Source organism: Sphaeramia orbicularis, chromosome 1 (genome assembly GCF_902148855.1).
Source record: "Sphaeramia orbicularis chromosome 1, fSphaOr1.1, whole genome shotgun sequence".
Lineage (NCBI taxonomy): Eukaryota > Metazoa > Chordata > Actinopteri > Kurtiformes > Apogonidae > Sphaeramia > Sphaeramia orbicularis.
In genome coordinates this window covers 20,856,878-20,879,695 of record NC_043957.1, presented here as the reverse complement: position 1 = coordinate 20,879,695, position 22,818 = coordinate 20,856,878, and the positions used below count along the sequence as shown (strand labels likewise).

The 22,818-nt window shown below is 38.6% G+C and overlaps 1 pseudogene; it reads right to left on the bottom strand.

The window, feature by feature from the left end:
* LOC115427541 (noelin-2-like) overlaps positions 1 to 21,273 on the bottom strand; it is a 100,738-nt pseudogene extending 79,465 nt beyond the window's left edge.
* Between the last annotated feature and the right edge of the window lie 1,545 nt (positions 21,274 to 22,818).

Here is a 22,818-nt window from a genome sequence, read left to right as displayed (position 1 = left end):
AAACATATTTTGTCTTTGTGTGACTCACATTTTAAAAAGACTCTGAAATGTACTTTTGGTAACACTTCATTTGAAGGCAGAAGCTACTTGCTCCCAGGTGTCAACGACTAACTGTGGTATTTACACCCACCCTGTTGTATATAATGGTACAGGCAATTTGTACCTGCATGTCTGTGATGCACCACACTATTCATGTACATCTGCTTTTGTACGCTGTAAGAACAACCTTGTTAGAAAGAAGAAAAAAAAATAAAATACCACCAGGAAAAAAAAACGTTCTACTGAGGAGCTGTGATTGATTGATATTAGTAATATAATAAGTTTTGCAAGGGTCTAGAACAGACACCAACAGCCTTGATCTGCTGCTGGGCAAGGTTATTATCGTTAACGAAAACGAACGAAATGACGAAAACTAAAATTGAAAAAACATTTTCGTTAACTGAAATAAATAAAAACTCTAATTAAAAGAAAAAAACGATAACTAACTGAAACTGTATTGTGAGCTTACAAAACTAACTAAAACGTATAAAAATTATGGATACAATTCCCTTCGTTTTCGTTTCTGTCAATGTCGGATTGATATGAAATTAATTTATTTCGCTCCAGCAGTTTGAGCTGGTGACACCATACGACACTACACAGTCTGTCATGTGTGGTCACTGGTGGTTTCCAGTTGTCTTCTGGTCCCCACTCTACCTGGAACATACAGACTAAAGCTGGGACAAAGCAGCACAGTCCTGTCTGGGGTTTACTTTAGTGATACATGGGTCGGGTTTTTTTTTCTTTTTTTTTTTTTTGGCGTACCGTGTGTGCGCGTGAGTGACAGACAGAGCTGAGCTAAAGTACAGAGTCAAACAGGACTAGCATCCAGGTTAAAACTGGAGAGTTTATCACCATGAAAAGGCCTTCCAAGCCCTGAACTGCACAGTTTAGAAGAGGAGAAAAGAGGAGGATCAAAACTAATCCAATTACAGAGGTATGGAACCTGTTAGAATGTTAAAAAACGTTTGATGTTACTAGCAACAGCTAGCTGAACTGAACTGAAGCAAAGTTAGCTAATAATGGAACTGGAGATGATTAAGATATGAGAAATCTGCTAAGGTGTGGTTTACTGATGAGGAACTGGGTTATATATGTTTATAAGTGGTTTGTATATGTTTCTGTCAGCTTTAACTGCTGGTTAGCTGGTTTATAATAGGTTCCTATCTGCTTTAACTGCTGGTTTATAATATGTTCCTATCTGCTTTAACTGCTGGTTAGCTGGTTTATATATGTTTCTATCTGCTTTAACTGCTGGTTAGCTGGTTTATAATATGTTCCTATCTGCTTTAACTGCTGGTTAGCTGGTTTATATATGTTTCTATCTGCTTTAACTGCTGGTTAGCTGGTTTATAATATGTTCCTATCTGCTTTAACTGCTGGTTAGCTGGTTTATATATGTTCCTATCTGCTTTAACTGCTGGTTAGCTGGTTTATAATATGTTCCTATCTGCTTTAACTGCTGGTTAGCTGGTTTATATATGTTTCTGTCTGCTTTAACTGCTGGTTAGCTGGTTTATAATATGTTCCTATCTGCTTTAACTGCTGGTTAGCTGGTTTATATATGTTTCTATCTGCTTTAACTGCTGGTTAGCTGGTTTATATATGTTTCTATCTGCTTTAACTGCTGGTTAGCTGGTTTATATATGTTTCTATCTGCTTTAACTGCTGGTTAGCTGGTTTATATATGTTTCTATCTGCTTTAACTGCTGGTTAGCTGGTTTATATATGTTTCTATCTGCTTTAACTGCTGGCTGCATTGTGCATCTTCTGTCATGCTTTGCACATCTTCGCATTGTTTCACGTAAGTGACGTTGTGTATGGATTGCACCCCACCTCAACCTGCTATAGGGAATTTATACATTGTACGGTACATTGTGTCTCTGCTCAGTCCATGAGCCGCCCTAACCCGACCCCCAAATAAAGTGTCCAGGGTAGCCCATATCCACGCCTCACTAATTTCTTTGAATAGGATGAGGAAGATAAAATATATGAAATAACTAAAACTAATACTAAAACTAAACTAAACTAAACTAAAACTAAGCATTCAGAAAAAAACGATAACTAATAAAAACTAACAAACCTGCTCTAAAAACTAATTAAAACTAACTGAATAAGAGAAAAAAAAAGTCAAAACTAATTAAAACTAAACTATAATTAAAAATCCAAAACTATTATAACCTTGCTGCTGGGATATTAAGAAACTATTGTTTTAGCTTGTTACGAGTTAAATCTAGATCTATATTAGCTGGAATGTCTTTTTACATTTGCATTCTTAAAATCTAATTTCTCTCTCAAAACAAAAAACATCCTTGACAATATAATTTTTTTAATATAAATGTCATTACTCATCATTTACTATAATTGCCTCTTTGGTAGTATGTGATATTCACCTTTGAGTGAGAAGTGTTGTGGCAGAAAGGTTTCCTAACACGCACTTAACATTATGAACAGGTCCATTTTAATCTGAAGCATTATGTCTTCCTACATTTAAACAGTTTTGTTGCCTAAAGGTAAAGAAGTACTCATGACCACTAAACCTGACAGTAACTGTGGGTGAAAGCTAAAAACACTACTGTAGAAAGCAAAACAAACAAAAACACACAAAAACATGCTCCAAACACTTATACCTGCTCAGGCCTTATTCAGATTTGTTATTAACATGTTTTTTGTTATCTGGTTTCAAATGGACGGCTGTAAGTGTGTCTGTTCACACCTGCTGTTGATATGCGTCTCCACATGCATCTCCAGTGATCACAACTGATCATATCTCACTTCCGCTCTCTGTATGCAAACACATGAGCTCATCTGTGGCTTAAAACACAGTACAACTGTATTGTTTCTTTGCATATTTAATTCAATGTGCAGTCTGTGCAATGCACTATGCATTAGGTTGGAATGTTTCTGTTGTCTGTTATTCACTAATGTGGTGACTGTGTGAAATAATCCACACACCTTTAATAACAGTAGGACACCTTTGACCATTCCATGTGTTTCTATTGACTCTGCTCTTATCTTACACTTATACTGATGTGAATCTTCAAATGCTTAAAACGTGTTTATGACTTCATACTTGATTATGCAAACTATGGAATATTTCAACTTGTTTTGCACCTTACAGTTCTATTTCAGCACATTACAGTTACTATTCAGATTCTACCCAGATTTTTTTTTATACTTGTACTTCATAGTGTACAGTGTATAGTGTTTGCTCTTATGTTATATTTCTCTATACTCATGTTTGCTGTGATATTGTATTGTTATTGAATGTGTGTTATGCTGCTATACTGTAAATTTCCCAGTTTGCATCTCTCTCTCTCTCTATCTACTCAGACAAGAAAAAAGTTGTTCTGGTATTCGGACACAATACTACACATATGAAGCACTCTTTTTGAAGTTTTCAGACATCTTTAAAACACTTTGACATTATTGGTGTGCTAAAAAGAGCACAGCAGCAGAGTAGACAGAGCTTTGGTCCATCCTGGGACACATTCATGTTCAGACTGCACTCTCAAAAACAGAGGTACGAGATCAGAACATTTATGTAGCTATAAGTACATTTTTTAAGAATGTTCTCTCAAAAGTACAAAATTGGTCTTTAGGAGGCCAGAATTCCACCTTTAGACTATGAAAAAGGGTCCAAAGTTATGTAAAGCACAAATTTGTACTATAAGGTACCCTGCAGCATTAAACAATGTGTGTAGACCATGAGAACAGGCTATAGGCTAGGAGAACTGAACAGTAGGCCTAATTATAGTTCAAACGTTAGGCTTAGCGCATTATTTATTATATATCATACTGTAATTACTCTATATTATATTTCAAAATAATTTGTGTTTTAATTTAATAGCCCAATTAGCTCAATGATAATAGCCTAATGATTTATTTAGCTTATTAGAACCTCTGATTATTGCCATAATCTCTGTTTTATCAAGTTTTCATTCACACCTCCATGTCTTGATGTCTAGCTTGCCTATGCTGTTTTTTTTTTTTTTTTTTTTTTCTCAATTAGGCCACCGGTTCAAACTTTAAACATCGTGGCATTATCAACTATATGAGAGTTTTCTTTCTATGTAAAGTACTTAAGGTGCAAAAATGGACCATTTCGAAAGGGTACAGAAATGTCTCTCAAAAAAGTACGCCCCCAGCGACAAGCATTTGTACCCTTTTAAGTACAAGCTGGTACCTCTATTTTTGAAAGTGTGCAAACAGAATGTGGTCACATGTGTCCCAGATCCCCTCCGAATGTGTCTTAGGAGATCGGATCTCAGCGTGTCCTCAATGTGTCTTGAGTGTGTTCCCACCTTGCTTTAGAGCTGTCCACATGTGAATGGATGTTAATGTCAGGTCTGAACACGGCCGTGCAGTCGCAGAGCCTGTAATGTGGAGGGGTTGTATAGCTGTGTATTTCTACTGGAGAGCAGAGGGTGTGTCCTTTTGACCCTACCGGCTAGAGAGTGACTAAAATGTTTGGTGTGTTTGAGTGCAATATTTTGCTCCACTTGAAGAAATAGCATCATAATAAAGAAGAACAACTTCAGACCGTGTTCGGCTGTTGGTGGCTGCACAGCCCACTGTGTGGCAATCTTGGTTTTACATGGATGATTTGCCAAAGCAGTGGTGCAGAACGGTACATTTTAGATTGTTTATATTATGTGGTAAAAGGGCTGCATTTCTACAGTGCCTCCACTTGCACACCTACTGCTTGATAATGTGTCTCAATCAAACATTCACACTGAAAAAAGCAGTGGGTCAAACTTGTCATGACTGGGTGAATGAATGGACTCGTGCACTCGGTACTGAAGGGAGAAAACAGATTTATTAACCTAAAACAAAACCTGGTGTTAAAACAGAGCCCACAGTGACAGGATCAGGATGGTGAGAGTCCGGGTTATGGCAAAGAGGTGAAATGGGCTGAAAGTTTGGGTGAGTCTATGGAGCAGCAGAGGAGCCGTGGGGTACACACATAAAGATAATCGGGCTGTTTTTGTCCCAATTTTCTTTCTTCCCAACCAAGGACAGCAAATGCCAGATTATCTCATATTTTATAAGATTATCCTATAAGATTATCCTGTGGTCTGAGGTGTGTTAAGAGTGAATTTGTCCCGATAATCGGCTCCGAAACGGGTCGGGGCCGACAATTGTAAATATTAAACTTTTTCAATATTTATGACCAAAAATCTTCATGTGTGGGGAAAGCCGACAACTCCCAAGTCATGACTCCATGAATTGTAACATGAAACAGAATGTAGCCAATCAAGAAGCAATCTGACTGAGAAACAAGGAAGCGGGCGTAAATAAAAACAAGCATGGCCGACCTGAAACATAAAGTTCGGTGGACCTCAAAAATTCGGGGATTTTTCTGTCAAAAATAGTCCCAAGAACACCATCGTTCCCTCCTCTCTTATTGTCCTCCTCTATGTAGCGTGTTGTGTTTACTGGTTGTTGCTATGTTTCTTCTTCTTCGTTTTTGTTAGATCACATTTGATCACACGAGATTTCTGGCTTGGAGGACTAGATTCTAGATCAATGTTGGAACAGAATCGTTATGTGTGTGGTGTGCTGTGTTGACATAATCAGAATACACCACATACAGTACGATCAAAACTGTTCAATGCCTGATTTTTTATCTTCATGCGTGGAATCTGTAACAGATTATTAGATTATTATTAGAACAAACTATCGCTTCAGATTTAGAAAATCTTCATGTGTGCACCCCGCTTTACAAAGGCTCCTAATGGTGATCTGCTCCAGGTGTGGCACTAGCAGGTGAAACTGATAGCCTAATGATCTTGAGGGAGGGGTCTGTGGCATGCAGGAGTGCCTCATGACAAAATTCAGGTTCAGTGTTTTGCCCAAGGACACTTCAACATATTGACAGGGCCAGGAATTCAACCACCCCTGATCTGGTTTGAGTATGACCCTCTTCACTTCCTGAGCTACAGGAGTAGAATAGAGTATTAGAGTAGAGTAGAGTAGAGTAGAGTAGAGTAGAGTAGAGTAGAGTAGAATATTAGACACATTAGACTGTGGAGCACTGTGATATAGGTAATTAACAGGACACAACACTGTAATACATTGAATAATCATGTGTGATGGACTGCTGTATAAAATAGGAAAATTAAGCCATCTGAAATCATATTTGAAGTAGGTGAAGCTGCACAGATTTTACATTTATCACATATGTACTTTTATTAGCTGCAGCTACCGCAGGCTCTATGAACAGCAGCAAGGAAGGAGCAGAATATTTTGCCCTGAATCAAGTCCCTCAGGAGCTGTTCCCTGCAGGCTGCATGAAAACCCTGCCATCTATATACAGCATGTGTTCAGAAAAAGATGGCACATATAGGAAAGACATGCAAAAAACATTTTAAATGGTTTGTAATGTGCAGCTGACAGTGTCACAAATTCACATTAATAATCCAGTTAGATGGACTTTATTTCAAACTAGAATAAAGGGACCTTTGAAGTATCATAATTTTATGCTTTTGCTGCATTTTTATTATTTTGACTGAATCTGTTTTTCAAAGTGTAAATTATTTTTCAAAGCAGCCAATGAGTCATAGTGCTGGAGCACTTTCTTTTGTGCATTCTCTAAACACACATTTGTTCAGCATCTCCGTTATTCAGGTCAAGCTGTAGTCGGAAGGGTGGACAAATATTTTCCCTTAAAAATGTTTCTGTCTAATTCTATCTGCAGGAACTCTGCAGAGTTTCACAAGCTCACATATTATCATTTACTTGTCAATTAAGGTTTGGAAAAAAGCAGCGCATAGTCTTTGTTGTACTTGACTGAACCATACATATCCCTGTGTAAATTGGATATTTCTCACTTGCAGCTAAAATTGGCTGTGACATATCCCACATGTCTGTGTCCAGAAAAGCTAGCAGCTCAACTGGAGACTTTCCACCGTCTGCATCTGCAGCCTGCGCTGCTGTTGTCTCTGGCAAGAGTCATGGGCTCCCCAGAGCTCCAGGAATCTGCTCAAAAAACTATTTCTGCCATACTCACCGTGCATACTAATGCACCACTTAGCTTTGATGTCCTGATTAAATATTAAATACATTTTACTGACATATTTACTTGGGACAGCGTGAGATTTTTTTTTATTTTTAGAGGGACAATTTGTAAGATCAAAATTCAAAAATTTTACCAGAAAGTTATGGTGGTGGCATTCATCACAATCAACAAAATGCTCAGTTTCTCTCCTTTAGTCCTTCTTTGGTCTAGATTGACCCCATATATAGATGACAGCAGCCCAAAACTGAAGCCAGACCTTTTCAATCTCCTCCTGGTGGCTAGCTGCAGTATAAGCAATCAATAAAACCTCCATTTTAGTCAATGGGATAAGGGCCAAGCTCAAAACCCAAAATACAAGTCCAAAGGTGATTTCTGTGGTTTTAAGTAGATTTCATCAGGCTGATCCGTGCTCAGTTTGTGCTCAGTAAGTCATTTCTCTGATCAGCATGTTTTAATAAGTTATTGAATGACATAAAAAGGTGACTGGGGACTGTAATAATTAATTGCTATGAAGAATCTGTCAAAAGTGTAGAGGAAAATGAATGTCACTGAAGCTCTACTAGTCAGACTTTGGTTTCAAATTCTATATTTTGCCTGTTGACCACAAGAGAAAAGTGACACCTGTAAAACCACTGACATAATATATAAAACTGTAAACAAAGTTGAACATTATAGTTCATCTTTTTTTTCATAACATAAAAATGTTATAGCTATTTAATCTTTTGAAGGTCCTGATATGATTAAACAGAATGTACAGTACAGTACACATGGCATGTAGGGAAGCAGTGGGTGAAACATTTGTCCAAATATGCAGCAGTTGTAGTCCGAATGTGAAATGATGATGATGTAACAGGGAAGCAAAACAGGAGCCAGACAAGTTTTTGGCTTAGCATATTTCTTCAAAGAGCTACAGTGGCCTTCATTTACCTCGGCTGCAGAGGGTACCAGGCTTTTATTTTTTAGGTGTCTTATATTAGGGGGGAGGCCTTTATTTCTAATGTCCTCCTCCTGTTTGTGCCTTCCTACAAATACAACACATATTTGATCATTTCAGAATAAAAGCCCTCTGTTTTAATGAAAAAAAAATAGACAGACAGATAGATACGTAGATATTTGTCAAACAGAGCTTTTATTGTGTAAATGTTGCCTTCCTGTAGCGCTTGTATGTTTCTACAAATGGCCATTTCACCGAAAAAGTTAAGCACATACACCTGCAGTGACTGAAATACGACAATTACACATCACATAAGCAGTCTGGGATATGTACAAACAGCTTATTACATTATTTAAGGTATAAAAGTAAACTTGCAGAAGTGTGCATTATGCGTGTGTTTTACGTGTTTGTCATGACATCAAACTTGTCTATTATTACAGACCTGGGGCTCTTTTCTGGGTTAAATAGTGAACGCAGCCGTTTGCGTGCCCTTCAGCGCAAATAGTGAAGCGAACGATGGGGCAGCGAACGCAGAGGCTTAACGAATGCAAAATCCGTTTCTGCGCTCGTTGCGTTCGCTAAGCCATCGTTCGCTCACTATTTGTGTTCAAGGATGTGCTAAACAGGTGCGTTCACTATTTAACCCAGAACAACGCCTCCACTCCCACTGTTTCCAGTCATCTGATCTGACAGCATTATGGTTAGAATGAAGAATTATTATAGGATATCTGTGAGCCCGGATCTGTGACCTCCTCCCTTACCCTCACCTGTCTGGATGGACCTCCTCACCTCCATCTGACTATAGATGGACCCCCTCAGCTGCCTCCCCCCCCAACCACACACACACACACACACACACACACACACACACACACACACACACACACACACACACGTACACTCTGAACTGAACTGAATTATTTACACATATATATTGTGCGTCTAAGGATGACCCCAGTTATTCTGTACTGGTGACTTTATTAACAGAACTCTAAATGGTCACTGCTGGCTGTAACCACGGCAACAATAAGACAAACAGATTGTATAGAAAAACTGAACGCTGTTCCGTACCTCTCATCCATGCGCTCATATCTCATTACGCGTGTGCACAGACACACACATCCCCCCTAGTGTGTGTGTGTCACCAGTTCACTGGCTCTGGCCCCATACAGTTCTCATTCATTCATTCATTCATTCATTCATCTCTCAAAGCCACACACACTTTGTCCTGAACTAATCTATATTTATCCATAAATTGATAGAGAATAAAATTCAGTGAGTGGCTCAGTCCTCACTCGGTAAATTCGTTTTTATCAGTACAAAATGTCCATGGAAAAAATCTGATATCATTAAAGATATTGTCAAACTTGTGTTAAAAATCTTCTTTTTCAAATATAAATAATATTCCGAAGGAAATACATGACAGAAACGAAGTGAAATGAAGCTACAAGAATACATCCTCATTAGAATCAGCCCTGGAACGAGGAACTGGGCCAGCGCACACTTTTAACGAACTAGCCCAGAAACGGGATAGTGCAAAATGCATTAAATGGACGCATTTTGCGTTGCGCTGGGCTTAACAATTTAATGAGCTAGTGCAGAAACAAGCCCCTGGTTTGTAATAGACTTTTTATTCTAACAGGTATATGGCAATGAGAAATTTCCATTGCAAAAACAAAGGCACCATTGTTGGAGTCTGGAATCCAGTTGTAATGTAATAACCATCTTAACATGGATAGAATCAAGGGGCAACAAGTGTGACATGAAATTGGAATGTGTCTTTAGAAATACCATCAATACATTTCTTTCTCTGGGATCATTTGATCTCTTGCTTTATTTAGACCCTCTACCTTCAAAATATCCAAGAACACACTTAGTTGAACCTTTTTTTATTTTAATGTAAAGGGATGATTGTGTGACGTTTCCAGTGTTCCAACTTTACTTTAATATTATTGGGATTTTCTGTCTTATTGGATGATGAGGATATATATATATGTTGTAAGTTTTTATGCTGTGTACATGCCTGAAATGTCAAAACATCATTAAAAATTGGAAGTGACAAAGTGAGGGAGCTGTTTTCACAGTCTAATGTGATAATGTGTGAGAAAACAGTTTCATTTTAATCTGACACATACTAAAACAGGCTCTACGACACAATACAATGATGTAAGACTTATTTCCTCACAATCTTTTGATACTTTAAAAAAAATCTGTTTGACCTTTAAATGCAATTCTTTTTCACATTTATGTCTAAACAGTATTCTATTATGATGTTATGAGGCTAGATTATTTGTTAATCTACAATATTTGCAATTTTTTGCTGCAGTGTCAACTTCTAAGATGTAAGATCTACTTACATTATTACAGCAGTTTCACCGGATAAAAAAAATCAGAGGATTTGCAAAAGTTCGGAAATTTTGTTCCTAAAATTTGACTTAAAAATTCCAGTTTGTCATAAGGAGATTAAAATATAGACGATAAAGTGTAACTAAATAGATCTGCATGCAGAAATCTATGCAACTGTAATTGGGAAAAGTACTTATCCCTGTGTTCCTTTGTCGCTCCCTTTCACACTTTACTGTTCAGTTGTTATTGAAACGTTTTTTCCCTTCCATTGCACAAAGAACAAACACAAATGCATTCAGAAAAACAAACAAACAAAAAAGAAACAGTCTGAGTTGTTAAAGTGGTTTTCAAGGTTGCAAGAAACAGCGAGACACATTCTTAAACATTCTAAGCTGCATCTTAAATTGTTATATAATGACACTTGTTGCAGAGACACACTTTCTTTTTTTAATTTTTCTGGGGTTATTTGGAACCTCATTAGATAGTGCTGAGGTGGCGGCGATGGCTCCCTGGGGTCTTAATGTCAGACCCACGTCGCAACACATTAAGGGAGAGAACATGTGAAATTGTGAGCTCATTTCAGTGAGATTTCGCCAATTCTTCGGTTTGACCTACTTAGTGGTAAGAACAATGTAAAGGCACGTCAGAGCACAACGTGACATCCACCGTGCGCCACAGAAATCTGGCAGAAAAGTGCTGGCAGACGAGCTGCCCCATAAACCCTGAAAAAGAAAGAATAACAGCAGAGGAGGACACTGAGAGGATGGAGGCGGGGGACAAGGAGGTGGAGGCCTGAAGGGAAACATCTGATAAATCAATCAGCTGGGTTTGGTGGGGGTAACCTTGAAGTCCTGCTTACATGAAGCTGAAGAGGACGTGGATGGGGTGAGAAACTGAGGATTGTTTGTACCCAGTGCTGGATGTAATTAAATAGAGGACATATGGCACCTAAAGGCTCATTTCACACAAGGGAAAAATGATAAAAATCTACTTAGGCGGCTCAGCTGATTGTGATCAAGCGCAAATAGACTACACAGCTAAGAGAGCAAAATGCCAACAAGAATGTATTCCTTCACCAGAAACAGATGAGATATGAGAAAAACATGTCCTTGTCCTTGTATAGGCTACTGTTGACTTCACTGTCTTAGAAAAAAACTAGCATACGCAAACACCTCCTAACTATGGAACCGTGTCTTGTGTCCATAACAGTGAACATAAAAAAATAAAGAAATTCCAAAATTCAATTATTGTCATTTATGAAATTAGAAAATTTCTGACACTGGTTTTGAACTGGAAGTAGTTACAGTAAGTATATACATATGTATGTCCAGAAACCAATCAATAAAATCCATCCATCCATCCATCCATCCATTCATCCATCCATCCATCCATCCATCCATCCATTCATCCATCCATCCATCCATCCATCCATCCATCCAGTCATGCTTGTTTGTGTCATCCCTGGGCTGACATCCATGGTGATTTACAACATAACTGCCATGACATAATCTATATTATAAAAGCCAAATGGCCTCTGTGTATGTGTGTGTATATGTGTGTGTGCGTGCGTGTGTGTGTGTGTATGTCTGGCGATTTACACAAAATCCGTACAGAGCTGACTGCTGCAGTTTGTCATACTTACATATTTTTGGTCAAGGAACAGACTAGCAAACACAGCATGTTGATAGGACCAATATTTTTGGAGATATTAGTAATTTTGGAATACAATAGCCTTATAATCACATTGCTATACCCACAATGCAGTGGCGGCTGCTCGTCTTTCAGAGAGGGGAAGCTCATTGTCGGCTTACATAAAAAAAGAATTGTCAGGTTATTTAAACATAAATTCGTCCCTCCGTTCCTTTTTAAGAAAATGGTCAGTGACCTTATCGTACCAAGTAAACACGGAAATGTTGAAATTATGTTAAATTGAAACAAGGAAGTACAAAGAGTGTGTTTGATTTACAGTGCAAGACATGAACAAGTAATTTCGTAGTGGTTTCTCTCTCTCTTTCACAGCAGAATGTGCGATGGTATTAAACTGAACTCTGTCAAGTGAAGGAGTAGATCTCAAAATAGCTGTCAATCAAATGGGATTCAGGCTTTCGACTGATCCTCCAATCAGCACGTGGAAGCCCGGCGTCCAGCCTGGCTGAGCTCTGCCCACAGCTCCATTCACCCCCAGAGACGCTGAGCGTCTGGGGGTGGGACAACATCGTGGCATTTATCCGATTACCGTCCAGTTTTGAGGCAATGAAAAAAACTGTTCCACTCAGTCCCATTGAAGTGCATGGACGCTGAGCGTCTACGGGCAAATGCACTGAGCAGAGATCGAATGAGAAAACAGCGCAACGGGAATGTATGAGAAGTGAACAACATCGAGTCTGTTGATTTGTGACAAAGCTGATTCTGAACAACCTCGTCTGTGAGATGAACATGTTCTAACACATTTGTAGTCAGTGAAAAGTCTACAAACCCGTACATATTTAACCATTTAATTTTCATAATTTTAGGGGAAGCCGAGCTTCCCTTGCAGTCTATGAGAAATCACCACTGCCACAATACTTTGGTGGTGACTGCTGGACAAATATAATACAGCATGCACGAATACACAACAGCATAAAAACTACCACATTTAGAACTCGTGGATCCCCACGGCTCAACGGACTAGTTGGAATATAATTCTTTACACCTGTGACTTCATGGTTTTGCTCTGTCTATCACTGCTGCCTGTCTTCATTCACTCTGACTCTTTCTCTCCACTGAACACATCAACCACTGACCAAAAAACATAGACTTATTATGTGACTTGCTTGCCACAGATACAGTTAAAGTTCCAGTGTGTGATATTTAGTGACATCTAGTGGTGAGGTTGCAGATTTAAACCAAAATGTTAACTCTGATGACAGTAATGCACTTCCTAAACCTGCCGCAGGAACAAACATTATAGACGATCCTTCACCTCTACTGCATCAGATACACTTACAATTCAGTGGTTTCAGTTTGAGACACCCCCCGCCCCCCTAAAAAAGGGACCCTAATTTTTGAAATAATACATCCATATCTACCATCGCTTCCATCATCTAAACAATATCTATGAAAGTTTCTTTTTTATGTCCTCTTACCTCCTTTGCACTGTTTTTGTCATTCCCTCTTTTGATTTTATATCCTGTTGCATCTCTTCCTTTTACTGTAATAATGATAGAATGCTATTATATTTATGTTGTTACATATTTTACATCTCATTTCATATTTTATATCTTTTTGCATCCTTTACATAATTTACAGTATGTCCCATTATATATGTATTTCCCATAAGGCTGCATTTATACACTCTTCCACAGGACACTCTTGTACTATTTTAAAATCAAGAAAATGAGACCCATGTATCGTATTTTTATGCATTTTACTCTGACAGTTCATAACTTAATAAAAACAGCTCCATGACCCATTTTAGGTTGTGACCTGACATTTAGGAAAGGTGGCTGTAAATAATTCACCCCACTTTTTATATTTTCATATTTTATTTTATTTTCATGAGCTGAAAGACATGAATTTCCCTTGAGAGATTAAAATAATCTGCTGTCTTGTCCACACTAATACAGATATTTTCCTTCATTTAAAGGTGGGGTATGAGATCTTCGAAAAACGGTTCGAGCAAGCTACATTTTGAAAATACTCAATTCAGAAGTCCAAACCCCTTTCTTCAGAAATCTGTCTAAAGCCACGCCTCCAGAGTACTGGCACGTGCAATGCTTGTTCCCGAAGGTTCACGAGCGCTGCACAGCAACAATTCGTTGGCTGAGGCTCCGGCTCTGACTCCAGCTGAAGCTCCAGCTCCAGCTCCAGCCCCAACCCCAGCTCCGAACCCAGCTGAGGCCCTGCCTCGGGCTTCGACACTGGCTACAGCCCTGGGCCCAGCTCCGGCTCTGACCCTGGCTGAGGCTCTGGCTCTGGCCCCGGCTCTGTATGGCCCCGGCTAGGGCTCCGACGCCGACTGAGGCTCTGGCTCGCGTATCCATGCATACCTCATTCAGTCTCCTCCAACACCCCCGATCTTACAGAACAGCCCAGTTCATACCTATCTGACTAACCTTACATTTCCTAGTGATTTATGTTAGTGACACAACAGTTTACCAGTGAACTTTCCATCCCATTATAGCTAATATGGCCAAACTCTGGGTCTGGCTTCACTTCCTGTACAAGCTTCAAGCCTCTGAGAATGCACGATTCATTCAAATGATTGGATGGTGTTTTTTCAGTCCTGTCTGTTCCACAGGTGACTAAATTTTTATTTTTGTGTTAGAGCATTAAATTAATTGGTTGTAATCAAAGTGTAAAGGGGATTTTAAGCAATATAGTAAAAAATGCTCTAGGAAAACATCTTGCACCCCACCTTTAAAACAAAAAAACAAAAACAAAACCCTGTCTATACAACAGAAAAAAAAATACTAAACAATTATTTCTGGCGAACTTTAAACAAGGATAATAATATTGGATACATCCAATGCAGTGGATTTTGTTTGTCAGGAAGTTGAGCAGCAGCAGCAACAACAACAACATGTTGATAAGTTTGATTTAGTGTTAGTTTAGAAGTGTTTTAGAAGTGTTTAATGTATGGAAGAGAAGCTAAAATGTAGAGAAAAATATTTGTTTTTGCAAAATATCCCCATAATGGTGAACAGGGCATGTATCTGGGTGCTTCTATGGAACTGGTCCCTAAAAACAGGACATGGGGCTAAAAACACACACTAATGTTATGAAGCAAGTTTGGAAGCACTTGGAGTCTATTTTAAAAATAAATATTTCCTGAGATAAAAGAGAAACTGTTTGTCAGATAAAACACATTTTTATATTATTTTTATACAAAAATCTGCATGTAACACGGTAAAAAGGACACGAAAAATATGCACTACTATTTTTTTTAAATATCTTTTTATTCTCTCACAGGTACATTTTGGGAATCGAACTAGTTATCCAAGGCAGAGTGTTTCACAAAAATGACCACTGTTGCAAAATCACTCACGATTTATTTGTGTTTAAATGGGCAGGTTCCGCATGTAACACCAGTGGACACGAAACCTGGAATGAGTCTGAGATTCATGAAAAACCCACGTCTGGATTAGAAAAACCACTAGGATCAACAAATTTAACACAGTGTCTTTATCTATAGCGGTATATAAGACCATTTCAAGCCATGTTTTCCAGATCAAATGCACTGACACCTTGGTGGCTTTTCCTGTCCCAATTTTGGTCCTATTTTTGGCCCCAATATTTTATTAAAAATTCATTAATTGTGGGATGGCTCAGAGCAAGAGTATAGTTTTTTTGCATTTATCTGAGGTCATCATTGGGTACATCCTGGGGGGAAATATGTCTAAATTTCTCTTTTATTATTGGGTTTAAAAAGCTGGCAAAGTGCCAGATACCAAAATGAACCCAGTTTCATAGAAGCACCCATCTGTAAACCTCTAAAGCTATATGAAACTGACATATTAGCGTATTTTAAGGCTTTTAAGGTTGTATAACTGTCTCATTTTGCTGGAACATTTAATCAGAATAATGATATAACATTATTAACGGAACAGATTTAATAAAATTGTGTTCTGCCATGCCTGAAATGGTCTAAACAACAGAATGAACTGTTCGGGACAAGGTTTTATAATATATATTCTTTCTTGGTAATGTTTATTTCCATGCTGAACTTTTCTACTGCACATGCATTTTTACAGTTTTAAGCCAAATTTGAACAGATTTTATAATGTCTCTAAAAGCTGCCTATCATTTTTTGAAGAAGCATAGCAAGTCACCTCCAACATCTCCATCTGTTCTCCGCCACTTCTTACGTCTGTGAGTGGTTGTGTGTGCACTTGTGTGTAGGCGTCGACTTGCATGTACTTTGCTGAACTTGCAAAGTACCGCCATACAGCAGCTGTGAGCTTCCTCTCGAGCCAGAGAGCTAAATCATGCAAGAAGTGCACACAAATACACAGAAACAAACACACATACACACAGCAGCTATACATACTGATTTAGAAGTGCTGCTGCATGTGTGCGCATTGGTTCGGCTACTGTACGTGTGTGTGGGGTTGCAGGGGTGTTGCTAGGGCAACAAATTGCTGGCTGTCCCATGGGTGAGTCAGCCTTCCCCAGGAGAAATATCACCCCTGTGCATCAGAGACAGCAATCCTATTACCCCGTGTATGTGTTGACTCCACTATCCTAGTGGGGACTATAACCTGAATGCACACTGACCCGAGGACCTGTGACACTGTGGGGACATTAATGTAGGTACCACTTTTTAGGGTTACACATCAACTGAAAGTGGATTTTTATATCCAATTAATCTGCAAAAATCAATCTCCCAAAGAAAAAATGTATGACAGAAATTCAGTCCTCCTCATTTCAATAGAAATTGGATTGAATTGAACCAAGTAACTACATACATAACAGAGGCGGCTGCTCGTCTTTCAGAGAGGGGAAGCTCATTGTCGGCTTACAACAAAAAAATTGTCAAGTTATTTAAACATAAATTCGGCCCTCCATTCCTTTTTAAGAAAATGGTCAGTGACCTTATCGTACCAAGTAGGCATGTTGTCAGGTGTTGATCTGCCCTGCTGTTTAATTCAAAGTTTCTCCTCATAAGGAAGACTATCAGATGGCTTTGCCAAAATCAGATCAACAACATTAGCAGTCTGCCATCGTGTGCACCTTGCTAGATAGCTAGTTCACTCCGACCTAGCCAACAGTAGCCAGATTTAACTATCTACAAAACGATATTAAACTCAAACAAGAAATGATTAAATTATGTAACTGAAACAAGAAAACGCTGAAATTATGTTAAATTGAAAGAAGGAAGTACAATGAGTGTGTTTTATTAACCGTGCAAGACATGAACAAGTAATTTCATAGTGGTTTCTCTCTTGATTTCACAGAAGAATGCGCAACGGTATTAAACTGAACTCTGTCAAGTGAAGGAGTATATCTCAAAATAGCTGTCAGTCAAATGGGATTCAGCCTTGCCCGTAGACGCCCGGCGTCTATGGGCAAATGCACTGAGCAGAGATCGCATGAGAAAACAGCGCAACGGAAATGTATGAGAAGTGAACAACATCGCATCCGTTGATTTGTGACAAAGCTGATTCTGAACGAACTCGTCTGTGAGATGAACGTGTTCTAACACATTTGTAGTCAATGAAATGTCAGCACTACTGTACATATTTAACCATTTAATTTTCGTAATTTTAGGGGAAGCCGGGCTTTCCTTGCAGTCTTTGAGAAATCGCCACTGATACATAAACACATGAACATGGGTAACTGACAATCGAACTCAAGAGTAAGTAATCAACAAATGTGGAACTTAACATCACATTAACTGTAAGGAAAAAAATCAGATTGTACAATTTTACTTTGTAACTCTAAAATTTTCAATCACAGTTAGTCATTCTAGTTTAGAAGTCTAAAATAACGTTGCTCAGCCTGTTAGCATCAAAGAGGTTCCAGACTACTGGGACCACATTAAGAACCCCATGGACTTCTCCACCATGAGGAGATGTATAGATCTTGTTAAATGTTCTATCTGTAAAGATTTGATTTTAGGTTAGATTATGAATACGATGCACTGGTAAATGAGTGTGTGTATATGTGCTCAATTTTTAACAATCCTTAATTTTAGGTAAATACAAACACACAAGAAAAAAGGTGCAAAGCCAAAGGTTAAGTGACTTATGGGTGCGCAGGCTTGCTCAAATCATAACTATTCCTAAGGAGTACAAGCGGTCGTTGGATATTACATTCTACACTGCCCAGCTACAAAAAAAAAATGTTCTGCATACTTATGCTTTGTTTTGGGCTGCCATCAGCTTTGATTATGGGATGTACTTGCTATGGCATTATTCATGCAATGCAATGCTAATGCAGTGTCACAATAAATGTCACATTAATTTCAGTCTATAGTTGCATTCATATCTATATATTTTGTATTGATGCTTCAGACCAGTAGTCAGACCACAGTACTCTCTGGCCTGTATAAGTATGGCCATCAAGCTCCCTGAATGAATCGTTAGCCCCTTTTAAACAACACTTGTGTTACGGGAATATTACACCTTTATTCTTAAACGATATCTGTGTAAACGAGATGCTGGGATCATTTGGTTCCACCTCTGTCACTCCTGCGGAGGAAGTGACAGAGCCGTGACAAAGGTGGAATCATGATTCTGGAACACTATGTAAAAGGAACACCTCTCGTTCTGCAACCAAGGTGTCATTTTGATGACATATTGCGTGTGCAACCCCCGCGCCGGGGGGATTTAAAAATGAGCACGGGTCTTGTACAGTTTACAAACATATCAACACGACCAGAAAGATGTTGAACTGGGCAGATATCAAGATCCATGAGCTGTTGTCACTTCGGGTGAAGGACTCTATCCATGCTAACATTCGTGGAACGGTGAAAGACGGTTCAACTCTGGAGAAGTTAGCGACACCGCTGTGCTCAGGGTATTCCTGAGGTGCAATATATATGTCACACTATACACTGTGCTGCAACACCACCCCTTTGATTCCAAAACACAGGTCCGCTGTGTGAAAGTCCAGCCTGTCTCACCTCTGTTACTCCTTTGGCTTGACTGTGGAAATCAGTCAATGGTGGAAAAAAGGTGGGGTCACCATCTCACCTTTTTTCTGGGATGTCTGAGTAAAAGTGGCTAATGAATGATGATTTGATCCTGATGACTCCTGGCATTGTCATCTTGGAATATGCAAAAGATAAATAAATAAATGTTAAGGGGGGGGGGGGGGGGGGTCCACTGATGTTCAGAAGTGGTCATTCAGTATATTCACCTGACTTTATTTTACAGACTCATAACGCTGCTGAACCTAGACCTGGCCAACTGAATCAACCCCAGATCATAACACTGCCCCCACAGGCTTGTATTATAGGCACTGGGCATGATGGGTAATCTCTTCATCCGCCTCTGTTGTCACTCTGATGTGTTCATGACACGGATCAGGGTCATTAGACCATATTTTCATCGAAACACAATCCAGTCTTTATTCTCTTTACAAACTGTTGGTTGTTTAAGAGATGAAAAGGTCCTCACAGCATCAGTTAAATGGTTAAAGACCTTGTAGTTGAAACATATTAATCACTGCAGTAATTATCCAGTGGAAGGATCTGAACTAAAAGCTTAGGTAAATTCAGGTGGTGACTTTTTTGGCCAGGCTGTGTGTATATTTCTTACTACAGGGCAACATCTGTATTTTATCATCATACAAATTAACTGTAGAAGGGATAAGGATCCAAGGAAACCACTCTACACCAGAATGCTATAAAACAAGATTGTATTTTCAGGTTAAGGTTGTTGACATTTGAGTTATGGCTTTGTAAATGCCTTATGTCAGTAAGTGTCCTCTCAGTGATAGTGAAACCAACATGTTTGTGTTAAGCCTACTGTACAAGTGACTCATATTAACTGAAAAGCATATATATTTATTTATGAGTGCTATTTATTGCTCAAATGGAGGACACACATTCATTTTTTTTTTCTAAATGCGTTCACCTTCTGTGCTTTTTCTGCACTAATAAACAGATGAAAAATTGTGCTTCATGTGAGCTACATGTACATGTGATCCTGAATGGGTTGATCCTTGAAATTTGACTCACATTTCTACACTCAGAGATATTTACTTCAGTCAAATGACACACAGCTTATTGAGTTGTGAGCACTGACAACACTGGGAGCAAAAACAAATGACAGAAACATGCAAAAGCTCATTTGTGAGATATACAGTCACTTGAATAAAACCTAATCTGCAGCTTGACAACGATGTTTATGAGTGTGAAAGATTTCTGATGATTGACAAGCATGCAGAATATGGATAATAACTTCATATAACTACTACATGGCTAGGTCATGACAAACAAAATATAAAAATTTTCTATCAGTCTATAACGGTAACTATCACAGTAAATGTCAAATCATCATTCTCTCAAGTTTAAAGGTTAATATTTGATATGCATAAAAGCTGAAGAAACTGCACTTTTTAACTCTGCTTTATGATGGACAGACACTGTCAAGCAGAAAGATTTCAGAAATGTGGAGGAAGAACATTAAGATACAGTGATATTGATATAACAATAGTTCTAATGTAATGGACATAATGAGTAATATCATGTGAAGCACTGAAACATTTTACATGTTTTAGCTGACAATAAAATGCCAAAAGAAAAATAATATTACTGTTAGTTACTATTAAAATCATTGTAATAAAAACATACTATATATACTGTGATAATTATCATTATTGATTTATCACCCAGTCTTTGTTGATATTTGTTTTGAGAGTGAAAAATCCACCTCTGATGATAAAACCTGAAAACTCCCCATACACTGTGTATGCGTTTCTACATAATACATACGCTGACGATCCGCTCATGTGTGCCCTCAGAGGAGATGATGGTTCCATTAAGTCCAACGAGTGACGGCAGAGTCTGGGACATCCAGTTAGTTACCATAGCCATGGTGCTGAGCACAGCGCCGATCTTCAACATGGGGACACTCATTCTAACGCACACATTAAACCTCCACACACAACTGAAAAGAAACTCAGTCTGCTGCTCAAACACAGTCCAAACTGTTGCGGGCTGTCATGTTAAAAAGAGCAGGTATGCACATGATGCTCAACAGTCTTCATCTCAATAAAACACTACAAAAATCCAGATATTCTGTCTTTTGGCTGTCCCACTGCGAGTCCTGACTGTCTCCACTCATACACTGCTACAGGTTAGTTAGAGAATAAATCCTGGAGCCTCCACGTGAAGACAGGTCCAAACATCCACAAGCTCAGCTCATGCTGCAGGAGAAGATCCCACAACAGCTGGAGAGGTCTGACTGCACTGTCGGTGTTTCCTGGACTCGTTCCTCTGCTCGCCTGGCAGTAAGGCGCTGTGGCTGAGCCAGAGCTGCTCTCTCATTTATCCACTAACTCTCTGCCTCTCCCTCCCTCCCTCCCTCTCTTGCTCTTCCCTCAGTCTGCTTGTCAGAATCCCTCCCTTCCACTCATACCCTCAACTCTAAACTTCTTCGTCAAATCACATTCTCCTTTTGGGCTTAAGTCAAGTGCAAGTGGATGATTAGTTGAGATGATCATGCATTTATGCTCTTTTTCTTGGTTTTTGTGTTTCTTTTTTTAGCCCTCTGCTTTTCTCCAAAATTTTCTGCTTTATTATCCAGAGAAGACTTCTTCTTTGGTCTCCTCTACGTCCTTTTCAGCTCCTTTTTATATTGATTACATACAGATGCCAACAAGAAAACACAATACACTGGATTGACCTGTCATGTGAGTGTGTGTGTGTGTGTGTGTGTGTGTGTGTGTGTGTGTGTGTGTGTGTGTATCTACAAACTGATGCAACAGTGCCATCATGTGGTCAGAAGTAACTCAGATGACAAAGCAATACAGTCAATTTGGTCAAAACTGAAGAGGATTTGGAGAGACGGCTTAAGCATAGTGTTAGTTTTTTCATGCTTTTACACTTTGTCACTGATAAATATAATAAATCAGATCAGGCTAGACATTGCAGTTAAAAATGTTGAGTCATTTAGCTGATCACACTGTTGACCTTATTACAGCCATTTTTTTTTTCTTTTTTTTTATTATTAGTGCTACAATTATCAAGACGTAGTGGGAAATAAAGGGGAAAAACCAACAACAACAACAACAACAACAACAACAAATAAAGAAAAGGCAAATCAAGCAAGCAACCAAACAAACAAAAAATAACGACCAACAACGACATCCTATTAAAATGAAAAAGATAATAATAATATTAAAATTACAGCCAATAATTAATGGTACTAAAAATTTTCGGATCCTTAGAACTAACAGCAGACTGTGAAAACACTCTGCAAGTAAATGTTCAGCACTAATTGGGCATAAATAGAATGATGTAAGTAATAATAGTGAGATAAATGAGTAGTCAGTGTGCAATACAATGATCTGTCTGTGTTATTGTTATATGAAATGTTTTTGGACTCATATTACTGCTGAATTCATGTGCAGGTTTTATTTCATGGCTGTTTCTTTGTGGCAACTTATAAAGGAATTCCTCTCTACTTTGAACCTTCCCTGACCTATTCATCACAATTTATTACATTATTACCCTCTGCATTTCACATTTTTCAGTTCAGGTATTTCTGTATATTTAATTTACTGATGATTGAAGAAAATAATGTAACTCAGAAAATTCAAAGAAAGCTGGAAAAAATGAATTTTTGAGGACGCAAAAACAAGTTTCTACAGCCACTCATTTGTCAGACTCCATGGGTTTTCCTAGTGAATTCATGCTGCAGAAGATGACGGTGTTTCCACGTTGACTACCAACTCTCTGAACGTCCAAATGGGTCATATCTGATGACCATGAAAAGACGACTGTTTAGATGTATTTTCCCTTATTTACTTACATGTATTAATAGGATTA